Source organism: Lolium perenne, chromosome 4, assembly GCF_019359855.2.
Source record: "Lolium perenne isolate Kyuss_39 chromosome 4, Kyuss_2.0, whole genome shotgun sequence".
In the NCBI taxonomy this organism is placed as follows: Eukaryota; Viridiplantae; Streptophyta; class Magnoliopsida; order Poales; family Poaceae; genus Lolium; species Lolium perenne.
In genome coordinates this window covers 169,766,311-169,777,784 of record NC_067247.2, presented here as the reverse complement: position 1 = coordinate 169,777,784, position 11,474 = coordinate 169,766,311, and the positions used below count along the sequence as shown (strand labels likewise).

The window sequence follows — 11,474 nt, the reverse complement described above, 5'->3', positions numbered from 1 at the left end:
ACTCCATTTCCACCGTCTCTGCATTCTCCAGCTCCGACTTTGTGCAGCACCAGCTCCTTCCTGGCTGCCACAGCTCATCAGATACTCCAGCCAAACCTTCTCTTCCACCTCCAATACCATCCAATGTCTCAGCAGCTCCTTCATGGTTGCCACGGCTCAGGTGCTCCAGCCAAACCTTCTTCCTCCTCCAATAACATCCAATGTCTTGGAGATAGATTTCCTATGATGGTAAATACGGTTATCAAAATAGTATTCTTCGCTTGGGAAAAAAGATCTACATGTACCATTTGTTCTAGGTTTACATGTGCCAACTAACGACAAAAGGGCACAGATAAAGGTCATCAAAATCAATATACCTTTTGGAATACGGATAGGAACCATGGCGGCTTCAGCTAATCTTTTTAAATGCAATGTCTTGGACTAATAATTTAAGTATAGTAATATGAACTAACTGTTCACAATAGATGTACACATGTACATATTGACATCACCTGAATAGTTTCTTTACCAATACCAAGACAAATGTACCCAGAACAGAAAACTAATGGTAGATTTACACACATAAAGCATAAATGAGAAATAATCCTATGTATTTTGTTTTGTCATGGAGAACATTTACCAATATAAAACATAAATAAGAATTAATAATAGCTTTGTACTGATGTATATTTTTGGTCTCAGAGATCAAGCAAAAGGGAAAATATATATCATAAAAATCTCGGTGCGCAGCTACACAGGTAATATAAGGATCTTACTCTCTTATGATAATAAATACAATGTATATTATCTGAACCTTACTACCATTGCCTGATTTTTTATGATATTCTGATGAAAAATATCCCATTGGAACACAAGTGTATATCAAATTAGTTGCAATCTCATTTATGCGGAACAGAGGATTGCAGCCACATCTAGATCAATGTATCTGTATACATGAAGAAAAACTAATAAGCATACATGTACGCATACACAAGACACATGAAATGGAGAGATAGCATTTCAGTGACCATGTGGAGTTCGTATTCAAAATCAGATGGTGGGCGGGCTTTGCATTTGTAATCAACAGCTGGAATAGACTTCACATTTCACGATTGGAAATGGACGTACCTTGGGTATCTTCTCCGTAGTTGACAGAGAACGGGCCAGCAAGGTTAAGAAGCCATATCTTCTCTATGCCCCTTCTGTAATCAGGAAGCAACACATAATTGTATCATGCAGAGGTATTGCCAGAGTAGGAGCTAAGCTATGCAAGCGGCATGATCCGTAATGAAGCATTAGATAGACAAAAAACGTGAATAAGTTATGCAAGAAATAATGATGCATAATTAAGAATTATACAGAAAAAAGCGTGAAGAAGAATTGCAAGAAACAATGATCCATAATTAAGCATCGAAGATTGAAGAAGTTGCGCAAGAAACATAATTCCATAATTATGCATCAGATAGACAAAGGTGTGAGAATGTTTTGCAAGAAACAGTGACCTATATTTTTTCAGAGCTACCCATTAACAAAAAAGACGGGTAACTTAACTATGTTCTAAAATTGATGCTCAAGAATATCATGAATAAATCTTGATGTTGTAGCATGCCAAATCAATATATTTTAACATGACTACATGAGAGCCTATTTATTTGCTCAAACTGAATGTGCTTTACATTTTGAGCTGTTATTCTATAGTTTCAAGCACGAAGCGTCCTGACCTCTAAAACCTTCCACAAGTTACCACATGATCAGAGAAAACTCAAATCTGCCACATGATCCAAGCCTGAACAGAATACCATAGGCATAGAAAACAACATTTTAGAAAGAGATGGACGGATACTTACTAAATTTTCCACAATATTAGATGTGCGCCTTGGCGCACGATCCCGTGAAATTCGTTCTGATTTACATTTTATATATCAATGCTAAAAATTAGGCAAAAATGATAATATACTTTTGGTTTCATAAAAAAAAGTCAATAGGATGAAATTGAGAAAAAATCTGACGAAATCATAAACATAGTTAAAAAAGCTTATGGACAGTGCCTAGGTTATGATGATTGTATGTGTCGCCAGAAAGATCAAATATGTGATAGTTTTACACATGCAAATCTCAGTTTTTGGGTGCACCTTGGATCCCATAAAATTCGCACCAATTTAGTTTATGTACCGACAGATAAAAATCAGTTGGACAAATGATAACACAGTTTATAGATTCTACAAAACAAAGCTGATAAGTTGAAATTAGGATTAAACACAAGCAATCACAAATGAAGTAGCAAAACTTCTATTCAATCAGGAAAACAGATGAACATTTTAGGGCTTGCCTTGGAGTCCCGGCAAACAGTTTGTAAAACACCATATATAGCAATCTGTAGAAATCGATAGTAATAAAACATCAAATGAGAAAACAAACTATCTTGATAGGTGAAAATAGATTTAGACGTGCGCCTTGGCGCATGATCCCGTAGAATCTACGTCGATTTACGTCTTCTTATATAGCAACAATAAAAATCAAGTGAGAAAATGATAATATATGTAAATTTGAATTACCCAGTTCAGAGTCATTATCTCGTGAGGATGAACAGACTAAGCATCGGGTGGTAGTGGAACCAGATGCATACACGAGTAAGGTTTGCATAACGGAATTCACAATCTGTTTCTCATTAGTACAAAATTCAATAAGTTCATAGCTACCTATTAGATAGCATTTTGATAGGTAACTAAACCACAACCATGAACTAATGGTCCATATGAATGAGAAAATTCTAAGAAGAGTGAGGCCTTTGCTAGGAATTATATAAACAACCGATCCGGAAGGAATGGCAAAAGCAACAGCACATAAGTAGCACACAGGGATTGTTGTAGCATGAACCTACTTCATATATATTACATTCCAATCACAAAAGAAATACATGGTCCTTGGCGCACGGTCCATCTTTCTCACCAATACACAGTTTTGTAGTACACTATATTGATCATCTATGAACATCTATTATAAACAAGCAACATAGGTCAATTTATTAGAGCAGGGGTGATAATACATGGTGTGTCAAAAACTACTAAACAACTGAACTATCTTTGGGTTCATCTGGCAAGAAGAATCAAGCAAAATAATTAACCGTTAACATTTCACAAAGCCATGTAGTTCCTTGTAATGGTGAGCTGAGCAAGAGGGATCTTGACATGAAAATAAAGGTAATCAGCGGCCCGCGAGGATATGGCTAGCAAAGGGTAAAACCACGGAGCAAGAAAATTGCTGTGATATTTGACCAATAAGATACAATCACTCGGTGAAATAAGACCGAGCATAGTGCTAAAACAGAGGTAGCTCACACAACTAAAAAGCTAGATGTCTAACTGGCTAATTATAGATTTTGTTTTAGTACATACAGATGGCATTTAATTAATTACGCATGACCTTAATCAAGTTTCAGCTCATACATCAAAGAGACGGCATGTGCATACTTGATTCATATACTAATTTGGTTCACCACAAGTACAGAGAGAGAAATTTTGGTATTCCAAAACATTATCGTATATTTTATAGCACATATAATCTCAGGGATGTAAATTCCACCAGACTAAATCTGCAGTACATTTACTTTCACTTAAATGCTTAGGGGACTAACTCATTGCTTGCCAAAGAATAGAGCTCACCTTTTTGCTCTGATAGCTGCCATAACTTCATTTCCCAAAGGATCCTAGACAAAAGTCGGAATCTGCACCAACATAACAGGAACATGGGCTTTAAATCTGAGACATTAACTGATGTGTGTCTCAGACAATCCTGCACAAATATATTTCTCCACAAATTACTTATATGATTTATCAATGATAGCTTGCACAGGCAAGTACTCCCGAGAGAGGCAATCTATTAAACATTCAAGCCACATAATTCAGTGAAGCAGTGTATTTTACATGCTATTCATCTCAAATAATTTCGAATAAGTGAATTATTTAGAAGTCAACCAAGCATAAATATTACAAAAATATTATGTAGTAGGTATCTAAGCATAAACTACATAAAAACTATAGTAGGTAATCCTGAACTTTGCAAGGATTTTCATAAACACCTATTAGACAGAGATAAAAAAGAGTCTGACAAACAAAGATGATAAGAGATGAGTGGAACAGAGGGCTAAATGTATTGACGTCATACTTCAGAAAAGCACTTGCCCAGAAGTAATGAAAAAAAAAATTGTGTTAACAATATCGGGTTTTAGGAAATCATGGTCAGTATATATGATCAATTTAGTAACATCACATGAGGCCTGAATTTTTTCTCACTGTATTTTCTCCTTTTTACACTAAGTGTCAACTACAACTCTGCTTTGTTTTTTTCTTAAATTCTAATACAGTACTGTTTCAATGTAATTGGAAGACATATAAAAAACAGACCACGATTTTCCATTTCCTACATTGATACCAGAAGTACCCAAACCTCTTGTCAGTTCTTATTTTCTGGCATTTGTAACTATGGTTTAACAAAAGGCTTGTCATTGACTTTTATTGCATCTTAAAGCTGATGCTTAGTACCAAATTGTACAGAACACAAAAAAGGAAACTTATTTAAAACTCACTTAATAGGAGAAGCGATCGCAGCAGAGAGTACCAGATAACCATACTTATTCAGCACGAGCTACCACACTACTGCCATATCAAATCCATCATTCCTTCGTAGAAGAAAGATGTGTGTGGGTTTATATGAACTTCAGCACGTAATGGTAATTTAGAATTGAAATGCACAAACTAAATTTAAAAGCAAACTGATTCAAGGGCTTAGCTAGAAATGCTTGAAAGACAATGATAATGTCTAGTATCATAGAGAGCTTACCAAATGAGGCCTTGTTCTAGTCATACTGAAAGAGGCTCATGTATTGTTCCGCTCCTTGCTCCAACCTTTGCAATAAGGTAACATACTGAAATAAGGCGCGAGCTCCAAGATTATCATGCCAAGGAATCATTGATGGACTGATTTAAAGAACCATGAGCTAAAGAAGTGAAAATGAATAATTGCCAGAGGTTCAGTAATAATCATCAACACATCATAATTGCATTAGTTAGCTGACAACATTGAAACCTCAAGCGCATAATACGCTACATGAGAAAATTAAATGGACTTTAAGCATATTTCCCCAAGGCGAAAAATCTGCTCCATAGCCAGAGGTTCATCACTTAAAGTCAATATCTACTATCCTACAGCTGATCAGGTTCATCTTGTTGTTTATCAAGCACCTACATGAGCATGCATGATTCACAAAGATCTACATATATTACATAGAACATATTGTAAATAATAGTTACATAACTGAGAGAGGGGTAATATAACTCTAACTGAATTTTAGAAAAGAGAAGCTATTAGTTGAATGAGAATGGTAATATAACTCCGGCATAACTTTTCTCTCTGTTAGGTAAATAGCCACAAAGAAAGAAATGAAAGAAATAGGTACCACAAATCTAGAAATACATTGTGTTATTGGAGAGGGTAAACACATATAGTGGCGTGGTGTGCTACCTAAAGGACAAGATAGTAGTATAAACGAATCATTTTCATAAACCAAGGGAAATTAACAACACTTAATAGATCTTGGCAAAAAAGGTAATTTGATACCCCATGACATCAATCCAGTAATTTGATATCCCATGACCTGTGGCGGAGATTCAGCCCGGCAAGGCTGGGCAGTTGCCCTGGCTCTGCCCAGAATTCCTGTTTCAGTTATAGAACCGTTTAGAATAGCTACTCAAAACTTTTAGTGGGCAAAAAATCATTGGCCAGGACCTTTGGTGGTTTCCCTGGGAAATCCAGTCAGGTTAGCTTCACCACTGCCCATGGCATGAATACCTAGAAACATGATCGAATTTTCTTGTTAAAGCAAAAGATCAAGGGCAATATTAAGTAAAAAATACATTAGGAAAAGAAGACAAATTATAAGAGAATTTATTAAATGATCACACACATGATTTTAGTACTAAAACTAATTCATTAATCATGTGCATATACATCCTTCAAATAGTAAGTTAAAGAGGTGATCAAGCAAGAACAAATCAAGAACGCTCTGAAACAATTAGAAGTAATCTCACATATCTAGAAGCTAAAAAGAAAGGAACTAACCTCCTCTCATATCCTTGCAGAAGGCAAAAACGAATGAAATGTTAGGTTTGGGTATTTCAGTCATAAACAAGCACCAAGGATCATTGTCTTGAAGTTCTCGCCGGTATCTTGGTAGTTTTACTCGGCTTCCTCCCACGAGAAACTCAAAAAGGTCACTGCTAGCAAATAAACATCATATGCATCAGAATGTTTGATTGCACACAGATCAATAGACACACCAACCAATTAGAATGCAACGATCCTTGCAAAGAGCGGCAATATCAAAAGGAAAACAAACAAATATGAGCAACCCTGTTGCCATTGTCTAGATGGCCTTGCCTCCATTCTCCACTCCTAGAGAAAACGAGAAGTTTGGAGATAGTGAAATCAGGCAAAGGTCAGGCTGTGAACGTGAACCAGCCAAATTCATATAAACAAAAAAACATGGTACATACAACTTATATATATAATACATGAAATCTTTCCTGATACATGTCATGGTTTTCAAGTAAAACCTAGACTTACATCAGTAATAATAAAAATGAAATACATAATCTAATAAGTTGATCGACAATATTGAATCACTACCAATCTGTATGAACCAATTTTATTGGAGAGAGAGAGAGAGGGGTCGGTTCAGAGAGTGGGGAGCCTAGCATGAGAGGGAAAATTTGAGCACACCTGTTCTCATTGGCAGCAGTCACTTTTCAGTCAAGTAGAAAAAAATAGACGCATGGTAACAATCTTGGCTGAACAACACCATTCCTTTAATTTGACCCATCTAGTAAAGTTGCTTGGCTGCTTCACATGAAGAGTATGATGGGAAAACGTGATTGCAATCCATTAGATCCATCAAAAATACTGAATATATAAACATGGATAAAGCTACAGATCAAGGAAGTGGAGAAGGACGTACCATGAGGGATGATTCCAGCTGAGAACGCGAGGGTATATGCATCTCAGCCTTTGCGACACCTAATCCACCATCCAGTCCATCTATGCCACTATTACTAACCCATGTTTCCGATAAAGAAAGCAGAGCATGAACAAAATACCGAAAGATTGATAGGATGTCATATTCTACTGTCAAGCTGCATCACCAAATTTAGCTGCATGTTTTAACACAAGAGGTCCAAAGTTACTAACATTAAATACAACAGATTTATAGATTATCCTCAGTAACCTAGAATAATTATAATAAGTGAAATCAATATAGTGAAAATAGCTACTGCATAATCCCCTATAGAAAAGGTAAATTGTCATTTTGGTTGCTCTTTTAGATAGAAAGGAAAGCCTTCTTCGCTACTCAATTTCCCAATACATGATGGTAAGCAAGAAAAGAAGCATGTAAATAGTAATGTATGAAATGAAAAAACAATCAACCAAAGCTGGCGGAGCTCGCATTTCTCACACCACCAAATCAAATAGGCCACTTGCAGCCATATAACACAAACACACGAACTCAATAAGCCACCAGATAGCTTCGTTGAGCAATTAGCGCGTGAAAAGAAAGGGGCGTACCAAAGTTCTGATGGGAGGATGTGGTAGCCAGTATGCAGGGCTGCAGGTCACCCACTTTGTCGGCCGTGGCACAGAGCTCTAGAGCACACTAGCGTTGAGCAAGGACTCCACACAAGATACTACCAAAATACCGATTAGGCTTTGTAGATAGTAGCCAACAAATATAAGTTGGAAGAAAACCTCGGTAACATGGGAGGACTGCAAGAGCATATTTCTTTGAACAAACAAAGATGAGATTGTTTTCATACCTTCAAGAGGGAGAGAACCTAATGGTTTTCTTCGAAGAAGAGATTGTTGTACTGCTGGCCGGCATCCTTGGTGACATGGAGAGGATGAGGAGGCCATAAAGTCTGTGGCATATCATTTATAAAATCGAACATGGAGAAAACTAATTTTACAATAATACATTATTGTCAATCAGAAGATAACATGGTAGATATATTAGAATGTACTACGAACAGACCAAGATTACCTCCAAGAAATCATTACTCATTATGGAGCAAGGTATTATTTTGGCAGTACTGTTTGCAAACCCACAATGACTTGTGGGTTTATAAATCATATGCTGTGAAAAATTTGAAGCTACCAACATCATTTCAAAGTGTTTCCAAACAGTACAAAATAGTGTCGCATCATGAATATAGTAAGAAAATAAAGTATCCAACAATTCTGATGAAAATTCTTGCTAGTAAATAAGGGCATATAATTTATGTCATTAATTATGAACTTCCGTTGTATGCCTCCAAGTTTAGCTCCATTGTTGAGGTCAAACCAAGCACACACAATATGAACTAATTTCAGGAAAGCAAGCACACACATAGAAATCTTACAGAAGTTTCAACTCCGCCTTGCCGCTGTGTAGGCCTCCGTTTCTCCCATTTACTAAGCTGCGGAGAAAAGGTAACCGAATATATACACGCAGCCATATCGACACAATGATGACCGTCCGGCGACCGAGACGGCGCTCCTCGAGGTGGAGTAGCAGCAAGAGAGGAACCTCAATACTGGGTGAATGCACTCACATCTATGTAGCTGAGAGAAGTATGGCGCTGGTGACAGCAGCGGCTGAGGCTACTCCTGGAGGTTGCGACGACGCGCTCCTCTTGAACCTCCGCCATTGCCAGCTCACATCAGCCTCGATCCCCCAGTCTGTTACCCAGCAAACCACCGACATAGTTTGTAAAAAAAATCCCCTTCTCAGACCTAAACTTTATAAAAGAGGATTCAATCAGATGAAAGATTGTAGGAGAAATTGCACACTTCATTCCTCATTCTTCTGCCCAAGTGGACACGAGTAACTACAAAACAAAGCTACAACCAAATATGTGCAAAATCAACACCTTCACACACATCTCCGATCAATGATACAAACATCTGCATCGTATTAGTTCATCAGCAAGAAGGTGCTTCAGAGAGAGAGAGAGAGAGAGAGAGAGAGAGGAGAAACCTGCAGGTCCTGGATGAAGAAGCCATGTTTGCATCCTCCCAATCTTCGTGACTGAGGACACATGATTTCTCCTCTGTCCCGTCCCAATCCTCCCCGTCCCTACCCTTCCCTTACTGCCACATAGAGGATCTTTGTCCGCCCTATCCCTGCCCTCCTCTCGCTGCGTCTCTCCGCTGGGACACGCCTCCTGGCCAGGACCACCTGCTCCGCCCCTTCGCGCCCACCTCCTCCGCCCCTTCGCGCCCACCTCCTCCCGAATCCGTCCAGGGACAAGCTCCACGGGGCGGAGACAAGGGACCTCGAGCGGGAGAGAGGAGGGGCGATGGGACAGCACCAGCGGCGCCATGGAGGCTCGAGCGGGAGAGAGGAGGGGACGCGAGCGTGAGAGGAGAGACGAGAGAGGCGGCGGCTGTGAGGATTGGGGATAGGGTTTCGGGGGCTGATTTCAGGCGCGCGCTCACCGTTGACCAGGCGCTCGCTCGGCTCCGTCGCCCAGGCGCGTGCTCGGCGCCGCCGCCACTGCCATGCTAGAGAACGAGAGGGGATTGGGGAGGAGGTGGCTGCGAGGCGATTGGGTGAGGTAGGGTTTCGGTTCCACGCGGTGCACGCTAGCTCACCACCCCTGAAACGAGCCATAGAGACTGATGTGCGGACCCGCCGGACCGTAGGACCCAAACGCAGCCAGATGTGGGTAGAAAACGACCAGTGCATGGCTTTCACTAGCGCGCTGCTGCCAAGAACGGACGGTTGAGATTGGATGGTGGCCATGGACAATAAAAATCGGACGGTCCAGAAGCTGAAATCGCTGTGAGAGCCCCATGGGGGTGCAACAATTATACCTTTAGATTAGAAGAGCTCGCGACAAGAATAAAGGGAATGTCGACAGAAGCCGTTTGGTGCGTTTTCGAGATGCGCTCCAAACTTGTGAGCTAACTGAGGTCCATCTACAAAACCGACGCTTCACTTGGTCAAATGAAAGAGCGAGTCCCACTCTATGTAAGCTTGATGCCTTCTACTGTAATGCGGAATGGGACCTTCGCTTCGGGACCCATGTCCTTTATGCGCTTTCCTCCTCGCTCTCGCACCACTGTCCACTCCTTCTTGTGGATGCTAGTGGACCGAAAAGGACAAAGTCTTTTAGATTCGAGAACTTTTGGCTCAAGCTTCCGGGCTTCGATGACGTGGTAAAAGAAGCTTGGACGAGAACAACAACTCACACCGAACCGTGTCAAATCCTATTTCACAAGTTGAAGGAAACCGGGAAATGTCTCCACAAGTGGGGGAAGGACATATATTCCAACACTAAGGTCATGTTGCATGCGGCTCTCCTAGTTATTCTCCAACTTGATGTGGCCCAAGATCATCGACAACTCTTTCCGGAAGAGGTTGATCTCCGCGCCAAGTTGAAGAGGAAGGTCATCGCACTTGCCGTCGTGGAAAGGGCTAGAAAAAAGCAATGTGCTCGTGTGGCAAACATCAAAGAGGGAGACGCCAACACCAAGTTTTTTCATTTACGGGTCAATGCTAGAAGAAGGAAAAATCACATACACCGGCTCAAGAAAAACAATGGGTGGGTGACGGAGCACGGCAAGAAGGAAAAAATCGTCTATGATCACTTCAAGGCCATCGCGGGTAGAGGAGAACCTAGTACCCATGACTTAAATTGGGACGAGCTTAACTTCACTTCTCCGGACCTTCACTCTCTTGGGGAAAATTTCACCGAGGATGAGGTCAAGGAGGCTATCAAGCAAATGCCCGGTGACAAGGCCCCGGGGCCGGATGGTTTTACCGCCAACTTATTCAAGAGATGTTGGAGCACAATTCGAGTGGATGTGATGAACGTCATTCATCTTTTTGGGAACTTACATGCCGAAAATTTCCATTGGCTAAACTCCGCAAACATAGCACTTCTCCCGAAGAAAGAGGGGGCCGAAGAGATTGCCGACTATCGACCTATTAGCTTGATCCATGCCATTGCCAATATCATCTCGAAGATCATGGCAAACCGTTTGGGGCCTTTGATGGATGAGCTTGTTTCCAATGCTCAAAGTGCCTTTATCAAGAAAAGAAGCATACATGACAACTTTCTCTATGTCAAGAACCTTGCCACAAGACTACACAAGAACAAGACCCCGGCCCTTCTCTTCAAGCTTGACATTCGGAAAGCTTTTGACTCCATCCGATGGGGGTACCTTATTGATCTTCTTGCAAAAAGGGGCTTCCCGGCTCGCTTCCGGAATTGGATTGTTGCTCTACTCAACACCGCCACCTCTAGGGTACTTCTTAATGGGGTGGCCGGCCCTCCTTTTAGGCTTGGCCGCGGGCTAAGGCAAGGAGACCCCCTCTCGCCACTACTCTTTGTCCTTGCCATAGACACCTTAGCCCAAATTTTGGAGAAAGCAACTAGCCACGACATTCTTCACAAACTCCG

At 40.6% G+C, this 11,474-nt stretch overlaps 1 long non-coding RNA gene across 2 annotated transcripts; it reads right to left on the bottom strand.

Moving 5' to 3' along the window:
- Positions 1-5,490: 5,490 nt before the first annotated feature.
- On the bottom strand, positions 5,491-7,147 carry LOC127294741 (uncharacterized). 2 transcript variants are annotated; one of them, XR_007846983.2, is made up of 5 exons: positions 6,992-7,147; positions 6,757-6,873; positions 6,097-6,251; positions 5,764-5,826; positions 5,601-5,691 (listed from the first exon to the last, which is right to left on the bottom strand). It is a non-coding gene; the product is annotated as an uncharacterized lncRNA (long non-coding RNA). The 2 variants fall into 2 exon arrangements; XR_007846981.2 differs by having other exon boundaries at positions 5,491-5,826.
- Between the last annotated feature and the right edge of the window lie 4,327 nt (positions 7,148-11,474).